Source organism: Mustela putorius, unplaced genomic scaffold, assembly GCF_011764305.1.
Source record: "Mustela putorius furo isolate JIRA1106 unplaced genomic scaffold, ASM1176430v1.1 tig00000407_pilon_pilon_pilon, whole genome shotgun sequence".
Lineage (NCBI taxonomy): Eukaryota > Metazoa > Chordata > Mammalia > Carnivora > Mustelidae > Mustela > Mustela putorius.
In genome coordinates, this window is record NW_025421373.1 from 19,223,749 (window position 1) to 19,246,510 (window position 22,762).

Here is a 22,762-nt window from a genome sequence, read left to right on the forward strand (position 1 = left end):
ATACTTCTTGGATTCATTTTATAAATAATATACTAGCATGGTATTAGGCATCGAGTACTTAGAAATGAACAGAGCATATTTTCTATCTTCAAAAACTCTCAAGTGAGTAAGATAAGTAGAGATAAATTACTAGGCCTAGTGGCAAGGGCTTTAACAGAACGTAAACCAAATTGTGCTTTAACAGACACAGAAACACTAATTCAGCTTGGAGAGTTCAGGGAACATTCCACAGAGGAAGTGTCAGTTGAGCTGTGGTTTCAAGGGTAAATAATACTTGCAAAAATAAAGAAAAGAAGTGATAACTTCTGGTTCATGATGGAGACTGAGGGTATGAGTTTGCTTCATTGCCCTCCCAATATCTTATTAAATGGCAGTAAAATGACTTTTAAAAATCAGCAGGTGAAAAATTTTTATGTATTTCTGAATGGTGGAAAGTTATTCCACTTATATTTAAAAGTAACATAGAATAAAGGAAACAATGTTAGTAACATCGAATAAAGGAAACATAGAATAAAAGAAACAACCTAACATTGTTTTGAAAATCTGATATTTTCAAATATCAGTGATATTTGAAAAAAAAAAAATATTCTTGGCAGAAGACTTCTCCACAAGTAAGTCCTATCCTGGACTATTCTAGAAAATATCCACATCTTAAACTGGCAAGCGTGGTACAAAAAAATTTGTTCTTGGACATCAATGATAGTAGTTAGTTAGAAAACGGTTTAGACAAGGGCTATGTTAGGCACCCATTCTCTTCTAACAGAGAAATTGACTGCAGTATTTATTCCTGTTGGGAAACAGGAAACAGTGATCTCATGGTGGGTACCATGGCTGATGAGACAACAGAGAGACAACAGAGCCTGAAATAACTTTAGACTTCTGCAATGTACCCAGAGGAATAAAAGGAGAGACATACCCAATTAGTAGTGGAAATCTGTAAGATACTTTAACCCCAGAGACAAGGTGTCCCTACTGTGAACTAGTTTCCCTCTGCTTTATTATTTTATTTATTATTTAGTAACCATGTACTTTATAGAGTCTACTACCTCTTCTTTAGGAGAATGGTATTTTAGGTAAACAGATCTCCCAACTAATACTTTGCTAACTAACAAGACCTTCCTACATTATTTTCTTTTAAATTGGAAATAAGAAAGAAAAAAATGAATGGAAAGAACATAAAAAGAAAAAAGGACAATAAATTTACAAATCACATCTGAGGAAAAGTCAATAAATGAAAGAAATGAACAAACAAAATCACTCACTATAGAGGAAATAGATTTAATGCAAGAAGGAGATAATACCTTAAAAAATAGTTTTAACTGATATCCTCAAAGACATGTGAAAGGATAATGCATACAAAAAGAACAATAGGCTGGAAAGGAAGCCACTAGAGAAAAGAAAGCCTTCCTAAATATTAAAAAAAAAAAAATGATATTTTTTAAAGGGGCATTTTAGCTTGGGCACATTGGAAAATACTTCAGAAAGCAAATCCAATTCATGTTAAATAACACTAAAAAGATAGTGATGGGCCTTTTTAAGACATAAACTCTCAAGAGATAATAAAAGAAGACATAAAAAATGTTTTGGAAGTTGGGAAAGTCTATACATGAGTTGTGACAGATTTAAAAGATCTGATACCTAAGCAAGCAATATGGGGAGCCCAGAGGCAACACTTTTGTCCTGCAGGACCCCCAGAAACACAGGAATTAGCAACAAAGTCGGGTTGAAGGTGAGGCTAAAAAATGGGCATTAGAGGTAATTCTAAAGAGCAGGAATTAATGATGTATTTTATGTTGGCTAAGATGAATTAAAAAAAAAAAGAGAGAGAGAGAGCAGTTAAATCTCAAACTTTCTAACCTATGCAACTGGGAAATTTTCCCTGCTTCCCTCTTTAAAACTCAAAGTTTTAAAGTTTACCCCTTAGGGTGGATAAAGCAGAGAAATTCTTACTGAATGAATTCTTAGTTCACTCAAATAAAAACAGTGCCAGGAAATGAGGCTTTCCAGGTTGCTACCAGACAGGTCAAATAGTAACAATTGTCTCAGTATGTGGTTTTGACGGGCCCTCCAAATCCATTCTGTCCTCTCCAATAGCTGCTAGATTGAAAACAAGGGTTCCCAATCAAAGAAAAAGAATGGGATAGCTCTTTAAATTGGTCTGCATAAGTCTCCAAAAATCCTCAAGATTTCAGAATAGCTGCATTAAAAAATTCGGTGCAAAAGGCTAATGCAAAATTAAAGACACAAGAATTACCTGCAACAGATGACTTTAAGGATGACATGACTTCTCGTCACCTTTATATTCCGTGAGTATTGACAGTCTACTAACCCTCTATCCGAATTGCCTTTCCGTTCTGAAGAGGTCCGCAAGCCCATAAACAAAGTCCACCAAGTCAGTGGCCTTGAACTGTAACATCTCCGAGGCCAGAAGCCTAAAACAACACCTACGCCCCTGACCCCTCCACGGTCCCACCAATGCATCCTCCCACGGGTCCATTATCAAAACACTGGCCCAGAAATGGATGTCTCCTTTGCAATCGACCAGCACAGTGGGGGGAAAAAAATGATCGTCCTTCAAGGTTTTGTACAAAATCCTTTGCACCAACTGCAATGGCCCCGTATCTATCCTCAGAGGAGAGCTCCTCCCGGCTTGGGGAGACTCCCGGGAGTTCTCTGGTTCTCTGCTAGGAGGTATTTATTCCCTTCAACACACCAGGGGAAACTAAAGTTAAAATTAATTTTAAAACGTTGCCTAATTCTGGTAGATACCAGGACTCCACTCTCTACTTTACACACCGCTCACTCCGGAGCCTTCACACGGGATTCTGGGGAAAGTGGAAGAAGCCAGTGATGGGGGATAATTCTTACCTAAGCCGGCTCTCCCGAATTTCGGTAGTGTCTGCTTGAGAAAGGAAGGGAAAGTGTCATGCTGTTGTTCCTTATTGGTTATCTATGCTTTTCTCTCCCTCAGACATATAGTGCCTTCTTGTTTGTCTCGATTTGTTTTGGAGAACTTGGCTTGGCTTTCTGCTTGCCCGGGGCACTCAGGTGGTCGTTCTTGCTAAGGCAGGCGACCTCCTGCTGGGGCACAAAAACGTGGCCGGACAGAAAAGTGGGTTGCACCTCATTTGCAGCTAGATGTGGCCGGACAGCAAGGTGGGTTGCACCTCATTTGCAGCTAGATGTGGCCGGACAGCAAGGTGGGTTGCACCTCATTTGCAGCTAGATGTGGCCGGACAGCAAGGTGGGTTGCACCTCTTTGCGGATGATTCTGTTACAATAACTTTCTCAGCTCAACGTGGAGCTGCTGCTGGCCCGTACGTCACCGCAGGAAACCGAAATTGGTTTAACTTCATGTCCCCGTAAATGCCCTCCTTGACCAGAACTGCAGTGTACTAAGTCCGCCAGTCCCCAAATGCCAAGCCAGCAGCGGGGCCTTCTCACCCGCGAATAGGTTGCGAGGTCGTTTTGCGGGTTCCTGCCAATCAGATATTTTCCATTTTTCTCATTTTTTTTTTCCTTAACCCCTGTAAAAGTCTCCACAGGAGACTGCCCACTACGTGAAGTGTCAAACATAGTCTGACAATTTAGGTACCACCTAAATTGTGTTTTTAAAATCATTTGTTAACAGTTTTTGGTGACTGATGGACTCTAAAGCTGACTGCTCGGCCTGCGAGACAACCAGAGGCACCGGCGAGGCGCCTCCTGAACCCTCTGTGTTCACGCGCCTCTCATCCTTGGCCAGGGCTGTGGGTAAGTCATGGTCTTATTTGGGCTCTGCTCTTGCCTGTAGCTTTCCGATCCAAGCAAACTTTATGTATCATAATTATATTGTATTGTACTTATATCTACACATATACATATAGTTCTCAGAAAGGTTCTGGAGTTTCGGGAAGGTTCCAAAGGTTTATTAAAATTCCCCAAAATCTTATGCATCCCAGAAAGATTCTGGGGTTTATTAATATTCCCAGAAAGGTCCTGGGTCCTGGAAACTTACCAGTGTGGTCATATGGAAAGTCAACAATGGGTGGCAGCCAGTAGGGGACTCACAAGGTATAAACTTCTTGTTGTCCCTTCCTTTCCAAAGCCAGACTCTTGGGAATTTGGCGTTGGATGCCCATTGGTTATCAATTATTTCTCGCTCAGTGATAGCTGTTGCCTTCTTGTTTTGTGTCTGAGACCCTGGTTTTCTTGCCTGCCTGGGGCATACAGTTGTCGGTTTTTGCCTATGCAGGCAGCTTAATCATGAGGTTGGCAGTACAAAATTATTGCCAAGGCAGAAATGTGGGTTGTGCTCCACCTGTGACTAGGGTCTACGGACTGTTACCAGCTCTCTGGGAAATTTGTCTGTCTGCCTTTCTTTTCTGCCTTTGAGAGTGGCTCTGGATCTTGGGATGATGGTATCTTTTGCACCCTCTTTGGGGACACTTCTTTAATCCATGGTGTCATTCAGTACTATCTCTAGTTCTCTTTGTTTACAGGCATTTAAACACGGTCACAAAACTAGGTGTGGGAAATAGGCTGTGGGTAGAAATGACATGAATTCCAAAGCAAAGCATAGAAAAAAGCAAGGCAAGACCACCCTGACTCTTCAGAAATATCAGGTAAGAAGGCCACAGATTCAGGGTGGTCCACTACGCTTGTATGTACAGGGACAGGAGTTGGGGGAGACAGAGAAAGGAAAGAGCCCTCCTCAGGAGTAACTAGTTGCTCTGGACAGTTACCTAGTTTGCTCGCAGACTTTGCATGAGGAAGATCTCACCTGCCATGTTGAGCAACTTAGATCTGGAGGTTTGTCTAAAACAGCAACGGGCTCTAGCCTCTTCTGATATAACAACTAATTGTGCAACATGATCTGCGTGACTAATTTTTATAAATAAATAAATTCCCTTCAGTACTGGGTGAAGACCAACAAGGCCATTTCCAGTTATGTGAAGTTTAATTTGGCCAAGCTACACCAACGTGAAAATACTAGTGAATTGAATCTATATAAATTCTAAAACATAACTTAATTCAAAAATAGGATTTTAGAATGTCTCATATATACATTATAATTCTCTACTGTTTGTCAGTCAAAACATTTAATGCTATTTTTGCCAACATTTAACAAAGGAGAAAATGATGAAGATTTTTAATTTTCTGCAACATTTTTTATAAAGGACAAAGTATTTCCTTCACAAGGAAGAGAATGCAGAATAAGGGTGACATTTTCATATTGAGTAGCATTACAGATTTTTTAATCGGGGCAGATTGTAAGTGTGGACTAGGAGCCCTATTTGGTGCCAATGGCAGAGTGAAAGCTTAACAGAAACTTGGAACTTTCTATACAGGGTTTCTAAATGCCTATCACTTCATCACACTGTGTAGTATATGCTCAGTTGATGTTCAGTAATGCTCAAGGGGGTTAGCATAATAGGAAGGTAAGAGTCAAAGGCTGGGTTGGGGTGGGTGGTGATCCCTGGCCATCAAGCTATTTTACTATCAATTCTAGTATCCTTAAGGGGTTTAAAACTGACACTCTATTCAAAGGTTTAAGCACTTACGACAGCCTTGGGTAGGAGAAGCTCGATTTTCTGCTATAATATTAAAATAGCACTTGTGTTGTAGTGAGCTGTACTCACATGAATTTCTGGATCTAGTGGAGTTTAATTCTCAGTGTGGCAGCTTTACAGTGACTGTTTCTAGCCTTGCCAGACTTATGATATATGTTTTTCAATATTTAAGAATTAGTCTTTTCCCCATCCCTTACAGTGATGGCTTTTTTGTTTGTTTGTTTCTTTTTGTTTTAAATGAAAGCAAATAGAACAGTTGGCCTTTCTGAAATGTTTTAACACTACTTAAGCAATTGATGAATGATGAAGGTCTGTATATGAAGCTAATAAACATGTCATGAGATACTCTGAAAGTTTATATATTCTAAAGTGTTATTTTTTATTCTAAAAGAGTTATTGATTCCGACTTTTTCATTAAAGTATAAAAATGTCTTTATAAATAGATTGAATAAAATATACTTACCTAATTATTTGCATTTGCTTTCATGGAGTTTTATTTTTTCAAATACAAATTATTATATACTTAGAGCTAAGTTTCTGCTTTGATTTAATAATTATAAGCAATAAGCATTAATGATATCATATTTTCTGATTAAATCTACACTTCCCTGATATGTATCAAAGCTAAAAGGAGGACAGGTATTGATAGAATTGTAGCACATATTAAAACAAAGGTGAAATATACTGCGAATTGGAAAAATTTAACTTTCTCCAATAACTGGAATAACCTACAAGGATAAAGCATTGTGAAATTATAAAACCTTGTCTGATAATCCGTTAAATCAATAAGGTTTATAATTACAGAAATGTTTGCAAAACTAAACAAAGACATGTGAGAAATAATGTCATTATAGAAAGCTGTATCTTTAAGTTATAAGATGAATTACTTGCGGGAATCTAATATACAGCATGGTGATTATAGTTAATAATATTATATTACTGTATATGCTTAATAATATTATATTACTGTATATGCTTAAAATTTGCTAAGAGAGTAGATCTTATGTGTTCTCAACAACAGAAAGAGAGAATATCTATGAACTAATAGAAGTGTGGTTAACGTGATTGTGGTAATCATTTCACAATGTATACATATATTAAATCTTCAGATTGTACACTTATAAAAATCATGTTGTATAACCTAAATATACAAGCTTTTTACTTCTCAGTCATACCTCACTAAAGCTGGAAAAGCTAAACTGAAGAAAAAGAAGATTATATATATCTATATCTATCTATAAAGGACGAAGTATTTCCTTCACAAGGAAGAGAATGCAGAATAAGGGTGACATTTTCATATTGAGTAGCATTACAGGTTTTTTAATCGGGGCAAATTGTAAGTGTGGACTAGGAGCCTGTCTATTTGGTGCCAATGGCAGAGTGAAAGCTTAACAGAAACTTGGAACTTTCTATACAGGGTTTCTAAATGCCTATCACTTCATCACACTGTGTGATTTATATATATCTATATCTATATCTATAGATATATTTATATATATCTATATCAATCATGATATATAGATATAGATATAGATATATCATGAACATTTGTGAAGTTTCACCTGTTATAAAAAATAAGTTTTTACTGGCATAAAACAATAAATCAGTTATTTACACTCCTTTTTTTGCTGCTAAAATGAAAAAAAAAATTAAAACATACTAACCTTTCTTTTGTTTAACTTTAGCCAACATTGCTTCACTCTAATATACTTTTCCAAGACCATATCTTAAAAAATTATTATACTGAATATTAGCATTTCCTTTAGATAATAGTGGCAATTATGTGGAATAGGGTGATGGTTTTGTGTGTAAAAGTTTTTGTTTCATAAACTTAGCTAAAATGCTCCTCTATTTAAATCAGGCTATTTGAAAGGACAGTCTGTGTAAGATTGGCAAGGGTGTTAACTAGGAGGAAATATATTTATGATTCATACAATGACTATATTTATCAAATCTGGAAAGTTGAAAGCAGGACAAAAGGAAGCAAGATGTGGCTTATAAAAAATGCATAAATTATCATAGCTACTTTTTCAAGCCTTTAACTAGTTCCCAGACACTAGACAAAACCCTTTATGAAAATCATCTCATTTAATCCTTACCCTGTAAATAAGGTACTCGTAATCATTTTATAGCTGATATTTATAAAACATGATACATTTTTTTAAATAACATCTGTTATGTATTTTTCACAATCATACCATAAAACAAGTGCAATCACTTCATAAAGAATCTGAGAGCCATTTAGCCAGTTCATTTACCCACAATTGCTACTCTCCAAATAGAGAACTTTTCACCAACATTTTACATTGTTATTTCTATCAAATGAAAAATAATTTGAGAGCTGAAATCCTGGTGACCAAATAGGCCCCTGTGATTATTCATCATACTGAATTTAGTGGTAATTCAGCTTCTGGTTCATAAGACTTAAATTGTATTTTTCTTCATGAGTCCAGTGACTATGTGATAATATAAAAAATAATTAGTCAATAAGTGGGGAAGTACATGTTTACATCTAATAATCCCTAGGGATATATACTAATTAAGGGAAAAGCAGTGTGGGGGTCGAGGGCCTGACCTCCAGGGTCAGAATCCCAGTCGTTAACACTTCCTCCGTGTGACTTTAGGAGTAACTAACTTACTTGGTTGAACCTCGGTTTTAACAGTACCTACTTCATAGGATTCTTATAAGGATTAAAAGGATTAATCCATTCAAAATCTTAGAACAGTGCATTTCCAAGCAGTTTTGCAATAATTCTTAAGGAGTACCTTGCAAGTAGGTGCATACACCAATACACATCAATCCATGTGCTCAATTTCTGCTCTCAAGGATATAAGGAGGCAAGATTGGCTTATAAAACAATTTCTTAAAACACTGTGGTTAAAATTTTTAGTGCTTCAGAGAAACCACAAAGAAAATGAAAAGATAATCCACACACTGGGAGAAAATATTTCAAATAATATATCTGATGAACAATTTGTATTTAGAATATGTAAAGAACACTTGCAACTCTATAATAAGATGACAAACAACTCAAAAAATGAACAAAGATATAAAGATACTTTACCAAAGAATGCCTAGTAAGAACATGAAAATAATGTTCAACAACATTATTATTAAGGAAATGCATGTTTAAAACACAGTGACATAAAACTTCACTCCAACTAGAAGGGTTATAATTAAAAGACAGACTAACAACTATTGTCAAAGGTGTGAAAACTGAAATTGCCACACATTGCTTGTGAAAATGTAAAATAATACAACCATTTTGCAAAATAATTTGACAATTTCTTACAAAGTTAAACAGAAACTTACCATCTAACCCAACAATTCAACTCCACCCAAGAGAAATGAAAACTCATATCAACCCAAAGATTGTATGTAAATGTTCATAGCAGTATTATTCACAGTAGCCTCAAAGTGGAAATATATGTCCATTGTCTGGTGATTTGATAAAGAAAAATGTGATATAATTATTTAATGGGATACTATACAGCAACAAAAAAGAACAAACTACTCATATACATTACAACATGAGTGAACACCAAAACTATGTCAAGTGAAATAAGAAAAATGCAAAAAATTTCATTTTGTATATGAAATGCAGGGGGTGATGTCAAATCTATAGAGACACAAAGAGATCAATCTAGACCTGGAGGTGTGCCCAGAAATTAACAGAAAATAAGACAAAGGAATTGGCAGGGAAGGGGGAGATGGTAGAAACTTTCTAAACTGGATTGTAGTGATAGGCGCACAGCTCTATAATCTACTAAAAAATCATTGAACTGTATACTTTAAATAGGTGAATTTTATAGAAGGTAAAGTATACCCCCCCACACACACACATACACAGCTATAAGAAATGTGGTAAGTGAGAAGTTATGTAAAGGATATTACAAGTAGGTTATTAGAAAAGTGTTGAGGCATATCATCTCACCCTGTCAGGCGTTTTGCATAAGATGGTACCAGCACTGATTGTACAAGTGACCAAGAATTAGCAGCTGGATTTGAAGAAGAAAATCTTGGCAAGCAGACAGCCTGAGAAAAGGCATGAGGGTTAGAAATGGAGATTGAGGCCAGAGATCAGAGACCAGAGAGAGAGAGAGCCAGAGCATGGTGTGAAATGCTCCCTGTTAGGAGTGTGCATCTTAGGCTGTTAGGTGAACTGAGAAATAATGAAGTTATTTTTCTTTGTGTTCAAGTTGGAAAGTGCATCTATTAATAACGAGACCAAAAAAACTCAACTCTGCCTTCAAATTTTGGAAAGTTTAGTGCTATACTCAGGACTCAAACACATACTGTTTGCAGCCAAGATACTTGTGGTAGCCTAATCACAAATTAGTGAAGAGCTAAGGCTTTATTCTTAGCTTTTATGACTTTATTTTTTATGTTGCAAGAACTACCAAATCAAAATGGCCTTACTAAAAAAAGTGAGAAATGACTACCGATATGTTGACATTCTAGGAATTTTTTATAGGCATTTGAAAACTCTTGGTGAATATACTAATGGTCTTTTAGATAACACTTATTACCTGGGTAATAATTCAGAATAATTCAGAATTATTTAGAGATATGCCAGAAATAACTACTAAGTAGAGACAAGCCTTGAGCACATTTTCCCTGGCCTTACAATACCTTGGTCACTATTATTTCACCAAAGACCTCATGAGAACTGGCAAACCACCAAGAATCTTGGAGAATATTTGTTTTTACTGTTGTTATTGTGTGTCTAGCTCCCCAAAATATATCGGTCACATAAATATGGTCCACTCAGTGCAGTGGATTTTTGTTGGAAATATATTTAAATTAAAATATATAGGACATTTTCTGCCTTCTTTTTAATAAGATATAAGTACTTCTGAAAAAGCGTAAGACAAGTGAAACATTTGCTTTGTAATACAATAAACAAGTCTTGAGTATCTTCTGTGTGTCACCTCTCAAGACTCCCATTAGGTCCTAGTATGATAAACAAAAAAAATCCATAAGATTTGGCCCATCAGTCTGTTTCCCTACTGGAATGTAGATGCAGTAAAAGGGGTCAGGAAATGGAAGGACTGACACTAAATTATGACAAAATGTGATAAGACACTCAGTGCTATGGACCTGAATTTTAGAAGTATGTCATGGAGTGTCAAATGTAGGAAAGACTAATTTTACTTAGAGTAGGTGAAAGAGGGCATCAAGGGATAGATGATAGATGCTATTTGAGTTGGGCCTTAAGTAATTAAGTCCCTGGGAATAGGGAATAAAGGCAGTCTCTGTCTCTGCAGTCACTTGTATGTTTGGCAGAAAAATCATTCTCAAGAAGCAACAATAGGATATTTTCCCTAAAACTGCTTTCAGACCTTACATGTTTTAGCATATTCTGTCCCTCCCATTTTTCCCCCTTGAAACTCACCTTTATGTGCATACCGTCAGTTTCTTAACTATACATACAGGACTCTGTCTGAAGACTTTCTCTGAGCTTAGGAACACACTAGGCCTACAAGTAGAATGAGCAGGAATGCCAACTCCACCCCGCCAAGAGCCCTAAACCCTGAGCTGAATTCCACTTAGGGTACTCACATTCGGTTACCCACAGAACCTGTTCATTGATGGATTCTATATATTGACTTCCTTCCTTCCCCTGTCCCACTTCCCTATGCCCCCACCAGTATTTCCTTTGATCATCACCACCTGTTTGAGTTACCCATCATCATGTAACATATTACCTCAAAACGCAGTGACTTAAAATCATCACCACTTCATTTTGCTCACAATTTTGTAGATCAAAACTTTAAACAGGACCCACTTGGATGATTCTTCTGTTTTGTTGCACCCAGTCAGTAGTCAGCTGGTAGATTGGCTGGTCTGTGGTATCTGAGATCATTCCACATGCTTAATGAATAGGCAGGGATGACTGAAAGGCTGGACGTTGCTGGGGCTGTCAACTAAAATGCTAATTTTTGATCTCTCCAACGTGATGGTCTCAGGTTATTCAGGCTTCTTACCTAACATTGTAGAGCTCCCAAGGAAGTGCTCTGAGATTCAGCTAGTAGAAGCTGCTAATCTCTGACTTAATATCTGGGCTCAGAAACTTACACAGAGTTACGTCTGCAATATTGAGTTGACACAGAAATCCCTGATTCAAGGGAGCAGCCATGGATGCCATCTAGAAATGAGAGGGGTAACAAAAATTTAAGACCAACTTCTAAGGCAACACAACCTAAAACATGGGTGTTTAGTTACTGTAAAAGTACCATGTCTCAGTGTTCACAGTTCACATAATAGTCATATACAATCCTATTTGAAAGCACATGGGCAAACAAGCATGCAGATGGAAATTATACGCTTCCCAGAGGAGTCCTGCTCAGTGGGAGAGATCCCACTTCTTTCTAATCCCACACCAACCCTCTTGAGAAGAGAATGCACACGCGTTTCCTGATGTTGTACCCGTTAGCATGCCAGGACCTTGCCCAGGCATGTCCTAAGGCCATTTCTCTCACTAGCCAACCGGTGACATTGAGAAACTCAATTCTCTCTCCTACCTCAACTGTACACCTGACGTTGTCATCTCATTTTGATGTTGCCATTTGTCTCTGCTTGCGATTACTATGATGTGGGTGATCTGGGGTGTGGGGAAGTGGATGAAAGTACGGGCGGTTCAAAGCTTGTCTAGGCAGGGCTCATGATTCAGTTTCTTCTAGTACATTTCTCCTAATCCTTCTACTACCTATCTCACTGGGGTGTGAAAAGATGAAATGGAGTAAGATAAGTGGAAGTGATGTGAAAACCACAGTGCACCTTAAATGCCTAAATTGTTTGAGAGCAAATATCGGTACTATGCCTGGGTCATAATAAATATGCAATAACTATTTGTTGAAATAAATAAATACATTGTTATTAGTTCTGCAAAAAAAAATAGTAGCTTATAAAAATTATACAGAAAAGATGCTTTGATCTCACAGGATAAAAACCAGCAGGTAATTAGAACCAGTAAGTAATTAACTTCAGCAAGAAGTATTATCAATTGTCTCAAACTCACAAATTCAAAGAAATTACAACTGTACAACTCTGAAAAATACAAAGGATCCTAACATGTGCATTTCTCAGAAGGAAAATTTTGGTTGCATTGGAAATAGGAAATAGTAAGGAGAGGGAATTTTTCTGTGAACCAGATGGATTATTTTTTAGCTCTTAGGAAATACTGTAGCCAGCCACCATAAAAGCCTCCGGCTGAGATGTTTAAAGGTGAGCAGTTCCAGCCTTCAGCCAGGCAGTCTGGGGGAGGGGTGAGTCACTGTGCAAAAAGAACAGGGAGTCATGTGGTCCAACTATAAAATAGAAAAATTGCATGTAATTATTTTACAAGCAGAGCGCGATGATGTGAAAGGAAGAACTAATGATGATGCACTCAGCTTGTTAGAGGCTTTTCCTTCTGGGGAACTCAAGGTTACAAGAAGTGCTGCTCACTGGAATTTTTTTCTTTTCTTCCCCTGGATGCATAATGTTACAATAAACCCTGCGCACAGAGGGTTAATGCTGCAAGGATGTTTTTAAATAATTTCTGTGACCAAAGCCGGAGATACAAGCCTAGCAATAATTCTCCCTGACTTCAAGCATCCTGTATTGATTGATTAATTATTCCACCAATGAACTAACAGGTATTGACCTTATCTGGTTGAGTAGCATTTAGCCAAAAGTCAGTAATCTACATCGATCACTTAATGGAACATCAAAGCTCAGCATTCTGACAGGTTTGTGTCATTCAGCAAAAATCTGTCTATGTTTTGCTGATACCTTGACCTTTTGTATCAGGCAGTCTTTACAGAAAACGAAAAGCAAAATTAAATCTTGGAAATAATGCTTTGTTATGTAAAAGGAATTTCTTCTTGGACTATTGCAAATAGCTTCTGCTAAGATCTCATTGAGGGGTTTCTTTACAAATTGAAAAGCTTTTCTGCATGTTTGCAATGCATGGTATTCTGCTGAAGCGTGAAATTATCAAAACAATGAACTCTGAGATAATTAACAGTATAGCAGAGCTTCACAGAGGTAACACTGAACAAATCGGGTTCTCTCAGGAGAGGTCCATGTGAAGAAAACTTGGGACAGTGAATCAGAATAGGCAGGATGGGGTGCTGTCTGTCCTTGCACATTCTGAGTATCAGAATCCTGATTCAAATACTCAGTGCACTGATCCAATCAAATACCTATGTATCTATCTCGAAGATGAGAAGTTTGTTATAAAAACAACAGAAGGATCAGTTGATAATATCTCAACCCACTTTCACAATGAGAATTATATACGTTGAGGTATCTATGTATGGTGAATATGACAAAACACAGTAGATTCTTTTTAGAGTTCCATTTCTTCTTCTCTAAAGGAGTGGTGATGAAATCCTTAACAAGCATGGCTCAGGCAGTGTTCTCTGGAGTAGCCCCTCTTGAATCTTCTTCTGTAATTCCAATACTAATATTGTTCCACCAGGCCTGGCTATGTAAGGATGCCTGCTTTTTGCTTCAGACTCTTATTATTAAGTATAGCTCATGCACTTGACTGAAGCATAGTTCACTTAGTACTAAGGCTTGCCTTCTAGGAAGAGTCAGCTACTCTCTGATATGTTAAGATGGTAGTTCTTCCCATGCAGCGCTGTGTCACAGAGCAATGTACTCTCTCTGCATCTCTGCTCCTAAAGGCTGCCTTCGTTCTGGAGCATTCAGCTTCTCATATCTGCTATGGTCCTTCCTAAATAGGCCTCTTGGGTTTAAACCGCTTTTAGTGTGAAGCAGCTACTGCTGCTTGGAGTCTCACTTAAAATGCTTCTTATAATTGCCAGGCACCATTTTAATTCATCATTTGCAGAGCGCAATATGCCTTTTCTGTCTGCACTTGAAGACAAGTCATGCACAGTGGCTCTCCTAGTTTGATAAGCTTGGTTTGTGTCCTTGACTTGTTAATTACTTAAAGCTAAAATTTCCGTTTACCCGTAATGTTTTCAATGAATGTTGACTATTTTCTACAACTAAGCTAATAATAAGTATCTATAATAAAATGGTAAACAGATTTTAGGCGGGGTTCTTATCTTTCTATTCTATATATTATTTCTGTGGCACTGAGTAAATAGTGTGCCATCAGTTTCATTATCAACAAAATATGGGTGTTAGAACAAATTTAAGGTCCATTATATCACAGTCTATTATGCTTTTTTGAATATTAATCAAAAACTTATTTCTGGATATGTTGGAGGAAAGTTCACCAAAAAAGAAATATAATATACTAAAGTAGCTTTTCCTAAAGCTAAAATGATATCAGAAAAGCCATGAATAGGAAAGATACTGCACTAACCTTAAATGACCACATGGAGTGATTTGATTTCTAGATAAAGTTCAATGCCTTTTGAACTAAAATTAGTTTCATTAAGAATATGACCCAATAGGCACATCTCATGTGGTGTCACAATCATTCAAGAAAAAAAATGGCATAAGACATACAGGTTCTCTGAGGAAGGAAAAAGAACTCAGACTTTCACCTGGGACTCAGGTGCTTTTGTGGTTCATCAACAATGACAAGGTTCAGAGAATCATTGAAAATCTTAAATGGATAGTTTTTACATTATACTTATGTTCCCTTTAAATATGAAATGATTAAATGAAAATGGCTAGAAAAAACAAACATCTTTTGTTGTGATTTAGAGTGTATGATGTATTTTGTCTAGAAATTGTTCTTACTTCTGACCAAGGCACATATTAATACTGACTGTCGACTGACATCTTAGTCACGTATTTGGATTTCATGTCGATTTGTATAAACTGGAGAATTTTGTCTCCTTATATATTTTGCTCCACAATATAAACAGGTCAACTGAATTTACATTAATGCTTATTTATCTTTATAATATTCATAGAGTCCCTATATGCTAAGTGGAAAATACATTATCCTCCCAGAGAAATAAATGTTAATTTATTTTTTCAAAAGCATTAACCCTTGAATTTCATATTTAAAAAAGAAAAACATGTATCTTCTTGACAAAACAAATTAACAGGATAAAGAGCCATACAATTGGTCAGATCTTGTTTCAGGCAGCTTGGAAAACAAGTGTATAAAACATTAATCAGCATAACTACATTAGGTGAACTCATACTAATTGTTAAATTTCTAGAAGTTCAGTCTTTGAAGGGAATGAGGAGCAAGGAATCTAAATATATGATGTTCAGTGAATAATATACACATTTTTGACTAACACAAGAGACATTACTGCAGTTCAAGGTTTCCCAAATGTTTTGGTCTCGGGACATTTTCATACTCTTGAATTATTATTGAGGACTCCAGAGAGCTTTGGTTTATGTGGGTTCTAATCAATTGATATTTACCACATTAAAATCTAAAATTAAGACATTTTAAATTTTTATGCATTAATTTTAAGTGATGATAGCATTTTACATGTAAAGCTAGTAATAGTTGTAAGAAAAAAAAAAAAACTTCAAAAAATAATGAAAAGAATGGCATTGTTTGTGGCACCTGGGTGGCTCAGTGGGTTAAAGCCTCTGCTTTCGGCTCAGGTCATGGTCCCAGGGTCCTGGGATCGGGCTCTCTGCTTGGCGGGGAGCCTGCTCCCCTCTCTCTCTGCCTGCCCCTCTGCCTACTTGTGATCTCTATCAAATAAGTAAAATCTTAAAAAATAAAAAAAAAGAATGGCATTGTTTAAAAAAAAAGAATGGCATCGTTTTACTTTTTTTTTTTTTTAATTTAACGTATCTTAACTGAGGAAAGCTGGAATCTCACATATGCATTTACATTTAATCTGTTGAGTATGTCATTTTGGTTGAGATAAATGAAGAAAATCAGACCTCACAGTGACTTGTAGATGAAGAAGTATTTTAATAGATTTTCACATAATTGTGGATATTCTTCCTTAATTCTATAGCAAAACTCAGTAACTGGTAGTTAACTAAAGTTTCTTTGTTATGTGGACTCTGTAACCACATCAGTGAACTTTTTTGTACACTGTTCCATTAAAATTCTTTATTATCTGTGTAGAATTTTTTATTAGGTATAGGATTTTATATGAGATTTTTACCCATAAATGATTTTTATTAGACTTTATCTTTTAGAGAAGTTTTAGGTTTATAGCAGAATTAAGCAGAAAGTACTGAGTTCCCATTTAAGTTCACCCTTGAATAACATGGGTTTGAGCTGTCTGGGTCCACTTAAACATGGATTTTTTCAATAAATACGGTATAGTACTATAAAGGTATTTTCTCTTGTGATTTTCTTAATGACACTGTCTTTTCTCTAGCTTACTTTGTTGTAAGAATACATCATATAATGCATATAACCTACAAAATATGTGTCAGTTGAGTGTTTATGTTACCAATAAGGCGTTCAGTTATTAGTAAGAGTAGTTATGTTTTGTAGGAGTCAAAAGTTATACACAGATTTTCAAGTGCTCAGGGCTTCAACACCCCTAACCCATACATTGTCCAAATCAACTGTACCTCCTACCCTAAATAAGCATAGTGTCCCCAACTACCAACATCCTGCATCAAAATGGTATGTATTATAATTGATGTACGACTTTCGTCACACCATTATCACACAAAGTCCATCATTTAAACATTAAGGTTTATTCTTGGCCTTGTACATTGTATATTTTGACAAATGTACAGTGACATTTAGTATCATACAAAGTAGTTTTATTGTCCTTTAGGACAATTGTCCCTTGTGCTATGCCTATTTATCCCTCCCTCCATCCCCCATAACCTCTGACAGCCACTGATCTTTTTACTGACCTCATAGTTTTGCCTTTTCCAGAATGCTATGAAGTTGGAATAATGTGATTTGTAGCCTTTTCAGATTAATTTCTTTCACTTAGTAATATTCATTTAAGTTTCTCCATATCTTTACATGCCCTGATAGCTCATTTCTTTTTAGCACTAGTTAGTATTCCATTGCCTAAGATGGACCACAGTTTATTTATCCATTCATCTACTGAAGGACATCTTAGTTGCCTCTAAGTTTTGGCAATTAGGAATAAAGCTGCTGTGAATACCCAAATGCAGCCTTTTGTGTAAACATAAATTTTCAACTTTTTCGGATAAATACCAAGGAGAGCAATTGCTAGTTCAAAGTGTAACTGAACAGGGCCACCTGTGTGGCACAGTCAGATAAGTGACCTACTCTTGATTTTGGCTCAGGTAGCAATCTCAGGGTCGTGAGATAGAACCCTGCATGGGGCTCCTCACTCAGCATGGTGTCTGTTTAAGACTCTCTCTCCTTCTGCCCCTCCCCTGTGAAAGCTCTCTCTCTAAGATAAATAAGTCTTTAAAAAGAAAAAGAGAAGCAAATGAACCTCAAAAAATAAAGCATAACTAAACATTGTTCAGTTTTGTAAGGAACTGCCAAACTGTCTTCCAAAGTGGCTGTGCCATTTTACATTCCACAGATATGAATGAGAGTTCCTGCTGCTCCCCATCCTTGTGAGCATTTGATGGTATCAGTGCTTTAGATTTTCATCAACATAATATGTGTGTAGAAGTATCTCATTAGCTTAATTTGCGATTCTGTAATGGCATATGACATAAGCATCTTTTCGTATACTTACCATCTCTATATCTTCTTTGATGAGGTGCATCCATGTTTTTTTACATCATGAATTTGTAATTTAGAAGCTATTGGTTCCCAGAGTCATACAGATCTTATCTTCCAACTGTTGACACATTTCATAATGTCATATCAAAAATTTATATTCAATAATATCACTACCAGTCTCATCAGAAAAATTTTTACATATTGTCAAGTTCATTGTGGCAAATGCAAGGCCCTAAAGATTCTAGGTTTCTTTTAAATTCTCATATATTATCATTGGCAACATATACCATCAATTGCTTTCCTGTAACAGGATCATTTAATTCACTTACAGGAAACTGTGGTCAGATACCTAAATCCAAATAACCATTCTTTTTTTTTTTTTTTAAGATTGTATTTATTTATTTATTTATTTTTTAATTTGACAGACAGAGAGAGAGACCAAAAGCAATGGGAGCATCAGAGGAAAAGGGAGAAGCAGACTCTCCACTGAGCAGGGAGCCCTTTGTGGGGCTCAATCCCAAGACCCTGAGATCACATCTGAGCCACCTAGGTGCCCCTCATTCATTTTTTAGAATAAAAATGATGTTTTGGGGAGGGGAAAAAAGCATCTAGTTAAGACCTCTTCACCAGTAACTGCAGAAGTGTTTTCCTTGAGATAACCATCATGTTTCTAAATGCAGCACAACTGTTTTACACGTACTTCCCACTTTAGCATGTGGAATATTAAAAAGACAAATAGCTAGTGGTTAAAATTCAATATAGTTAATTTTTATGCTTCATTATTTACAAGTTAAAACTTTTTTTCTTTAATTTTGAATGTACTGCAGTGAAAACTATACTGACCATAGTAGAGTTTTATGTAAATGCTTTGATTTTGTACTAAAGGACCATTTACCCACTGTCAATTTTGTGTCATGCCATAGTGGAAGACAAATAATGTGTTGGTATTATTATATAGATATTTTTGAACTTTGGACCCTCCCCCACCCCAGGAATCTTAAGGACCCCTAAGGTTTCATGAACAAGCCTTGAAAAACTGCTGCTGTGTGTTTTTACCTACAGGAGTCTTGAGGAATTACTGAAATTTGTTCATCCTCATTCTAGACAAAAGTATGTATACAAAGACTTTGCATATGGTTTTAGGGATTCATGGACAATCATGAAGCCACCCATGGACAACTAGATATAATTAATGAACCCTACTTAACAGCCATGGGTTTTATCAGTTGCCCGTGTAGAATTTTCTATTAAAAAACTCTGAGAGCCTTTAAAATATAAGTGCTTCTTTTCAAATATAAGATTAGAATCTTATATTTCAGGAATCATGTGTGCCACATTCAATGTCATAAATAATTAAAAGGAAAATCATTTAAATAATAATAATGATGTTTCTATAACCAAGTTTACAGATGACATTTATAAAAATCCTCAGTTCTGTCCCTTTAATGTCTTCACTGTTAGGAAAACTAAAATAAATTATTTATAAAGATTATTTAAATTTTCATGGGCATGATCTTAAATGAACTGACTGGGTACTTATTTTCTGGTGATTTCAGGTTTATTTTGTTTTTTGTTTTTTCCCACCATACTCACAGATAAGGAAATTAAATAAAGGTTTTCTACATTTGAACTTGTTGCTACCAGTGAACTCAGAAGAGTATCCCAGTTTATACCCAACCTCAAGTCAGTTTCAAAGGTATCACAGAATAGCCACATTGATGCTGTACCCATGGATCCAGTGATGTAGTAAACCATTATTGGTATCTACAATTTTTAAAAACTGTCAGTTTGGCATTATTTTTCTCATACAAATAGACACACATACTCACACCTTAATAGATGCATTTTCTGGGGAAAGGGAAAGTAGCCTTTTAGTACCTTATTGCACATAAACCCGGCTTTATGTACAGAAAGTTACTTTACATGGATAATAAACCTCACGTAAAATAGTTATTTCTGGCAGCTAATTTACCTTTATAGTTTATAGAGGTGCCTTCTTCATAATGGTACCTTCTGATTCTACTTTCCCTGAGTTCAGCAATCAGTGTCAATTACTGCTGGTTTCCATAGAAACAAGACAACTAACGGTTTTAAAATCTTCATTCATGAACTAGTTTTACAAATAATGTAGAGTTTGGAATGGCTGCTTACTAAAGACATATTGCTTGAAACAGATGCCAATAAACTTAACCCTTCAAATGATGTTTAAAGTTTTTCATGTAGTTTTCAATAATAGTAGACCTGCATATTTAAATATTGTGATCTATACATCAAACACTAAGAAGGGATTAAGTGAACTTCCCCTGAAGGGACTTGAATGAATTGCATAATATGGAGGCAGCTGTTGAGCAGTCACTAAACTGACTTGTTAGTGCACATTGGCTTCCGTTTGTCAGGAGCTTACTTATTTTTATCGATGTTAAGGAAAAATCCAGATTTTCCTTTAAAAAATTGGTATTTAGAAAGACTTTCTATACCCCTCCAAAAATTAGAGAAAGATATGCAATATGATTAAATTAATAATATTAATTACATAGCTTTAAAATGCATTCTTATTATTAAGTAGTGACACCAATTGTTGATCTTTGATAAGTACTTGCTTTGTATGCTATCTTAGAACTTTATGTATTTGTAATACAAACTTAATGGTGTGAAACTCTTTTAATAGTTATCTTTTTATGCATGCTATGGTTGTACATGGATAACGCATTCACAACCCATTTATAGTACTTTTTAATTTAGTAACTAAAATACAATCATGAAGAGCAATACAAATCAGAGATCCATCAATTAGTGTGTGTCATTAAAGCTAGGATCATTTTTCATATCTATAGTTTCCTTTAAACTATTTGCCAGTTTCTAATTTTGTTCTGTTGGCATTGCTTCACATTGTTGAGATCACAGCAAAATGTGAGGTTTTCATACTGTCTTTTCTGTTCATGTGATATAGCAGTAGAGCACTAATTCATCTCAAACTGTTCAAGGAACTATGAGATAAGGCATTATCTAGTCTTAAGGTACACTAGCAAGGAGAAGGAGTACTGGTTTCCTGATTCTTTGAACTCCATATACATCTTGACTTAGCAGTAAAGTTTCATATTCCTCCTCTTAAACGCATGTTACCACTCTCTTTTCAGAACCAAATGTACTGGGGGTCCTCTGAAAGGATGGCGCCTCACACTTCTTTGCAGGATATAATTTACAGTCAAAAGGATGCTTTATCTGTGACACTAAAGTTAATCCAAATCTCATTGACCTTAGGGCAGATTATGCCTCTGTTTTAGGTTTGGTCTTGGGTGTTTGCATCTCCGTTATATGCCTTGGTGGGGTTACTTGTCCTACATTTGTTAATGTCAGGAGTTTGCCATAGCTAGAGCTCACTTATCTAGCATTTCAAAGGCAAGTTAAAAAAACCCAGCAGGGCCCTGCTGAAATATTTTCTTTCAATACAACGAAGCTGCAGGCATAAAACACAATAGTAAAATATACAATAGAACCAAGTAAAAGGCCTTTATAACAGATCTTTGTCATAACATCAGCTACTGTTTTTCTCAATTGACATCATATAGATCTCAGTTAATGAAAAGAGACATGGAGCATATTGCATCAAATAGATGCTGGACAGGAAACAGAAAATGGATCATGAATCTGGGCCCCCTAGCTAAAGCAGTCAAACATCTGAATAGCAAAAGGACTAATGTGTTTTAGCTGTCCTCCCTTTCAGCCATAAACCCAAGAGCAACACTGAAAGCGCTTTCTTTTCGAGGCAGCTCACCAACCCCCTACCCACCTCACCTACCATGAAAGCCAGTCAGCAAGGATCAAAAACATTTCCTTTTAAATGAATCATGGCAATCCAATAAAGATGCAGCACGCAGATTATGTTCAAATCAATGATGGAACCATAGCCAGTATCAGCAGGCCTCAAGGAACAAAACTTGCTCACAGTCAGGGGGTGTCTGTCCAATAATGAGCTGTGAAACTAAACACAGAGCACATGCTATGCTCTGGGCAAAACCCCTCAAGCTGCTACTGTTCTGGCTTCTTTCAGCAATTTTGGGGTGTTGTAGCATTGTCCTCTTTCTTACCCTCCCCAGAAGGACTATGAGGGTTTGGCTTAGTTTAGCCTTTGGAAGGGAGCCTTCAATGACACAGTTATATCTGGGAAGTACAAGCAGACAACTGTAATGTTACTATCTAAAAATAAATGTTCACATCAATAGGGAACAGGACTGACTTAAGAGTGAATTACTAGTCATGGTTATTTAGAACCCTGACAAATGAATACAAAAAAGATTCTTAAATATTCAGTTATTAACATTGCCAATAATTACCTATCAGTTATTTTTTAATTGCAAATATCTGAGGGGAAAGGAGATATTTTTCTGTTTGAAAGGAACAAACTTATTTTTTTGCTAGATATCTATCACACTTTCATTTTTTTTTAATATTTTAATGGCATCAACCAATCTGCAGAGCTCTCTGATTTCTTTATACATCTCTTCCCTGACACTTGCTATTGTTCTTTTCATGTAACACTTAAAGCGTGTTTTAATATTGTCATGGCAAGGAGACAATGATGACACTAGGTTTAGTATGCTAAGGTAAGAACAAAAAGAGAAAAAGATGATCAAGGATCAG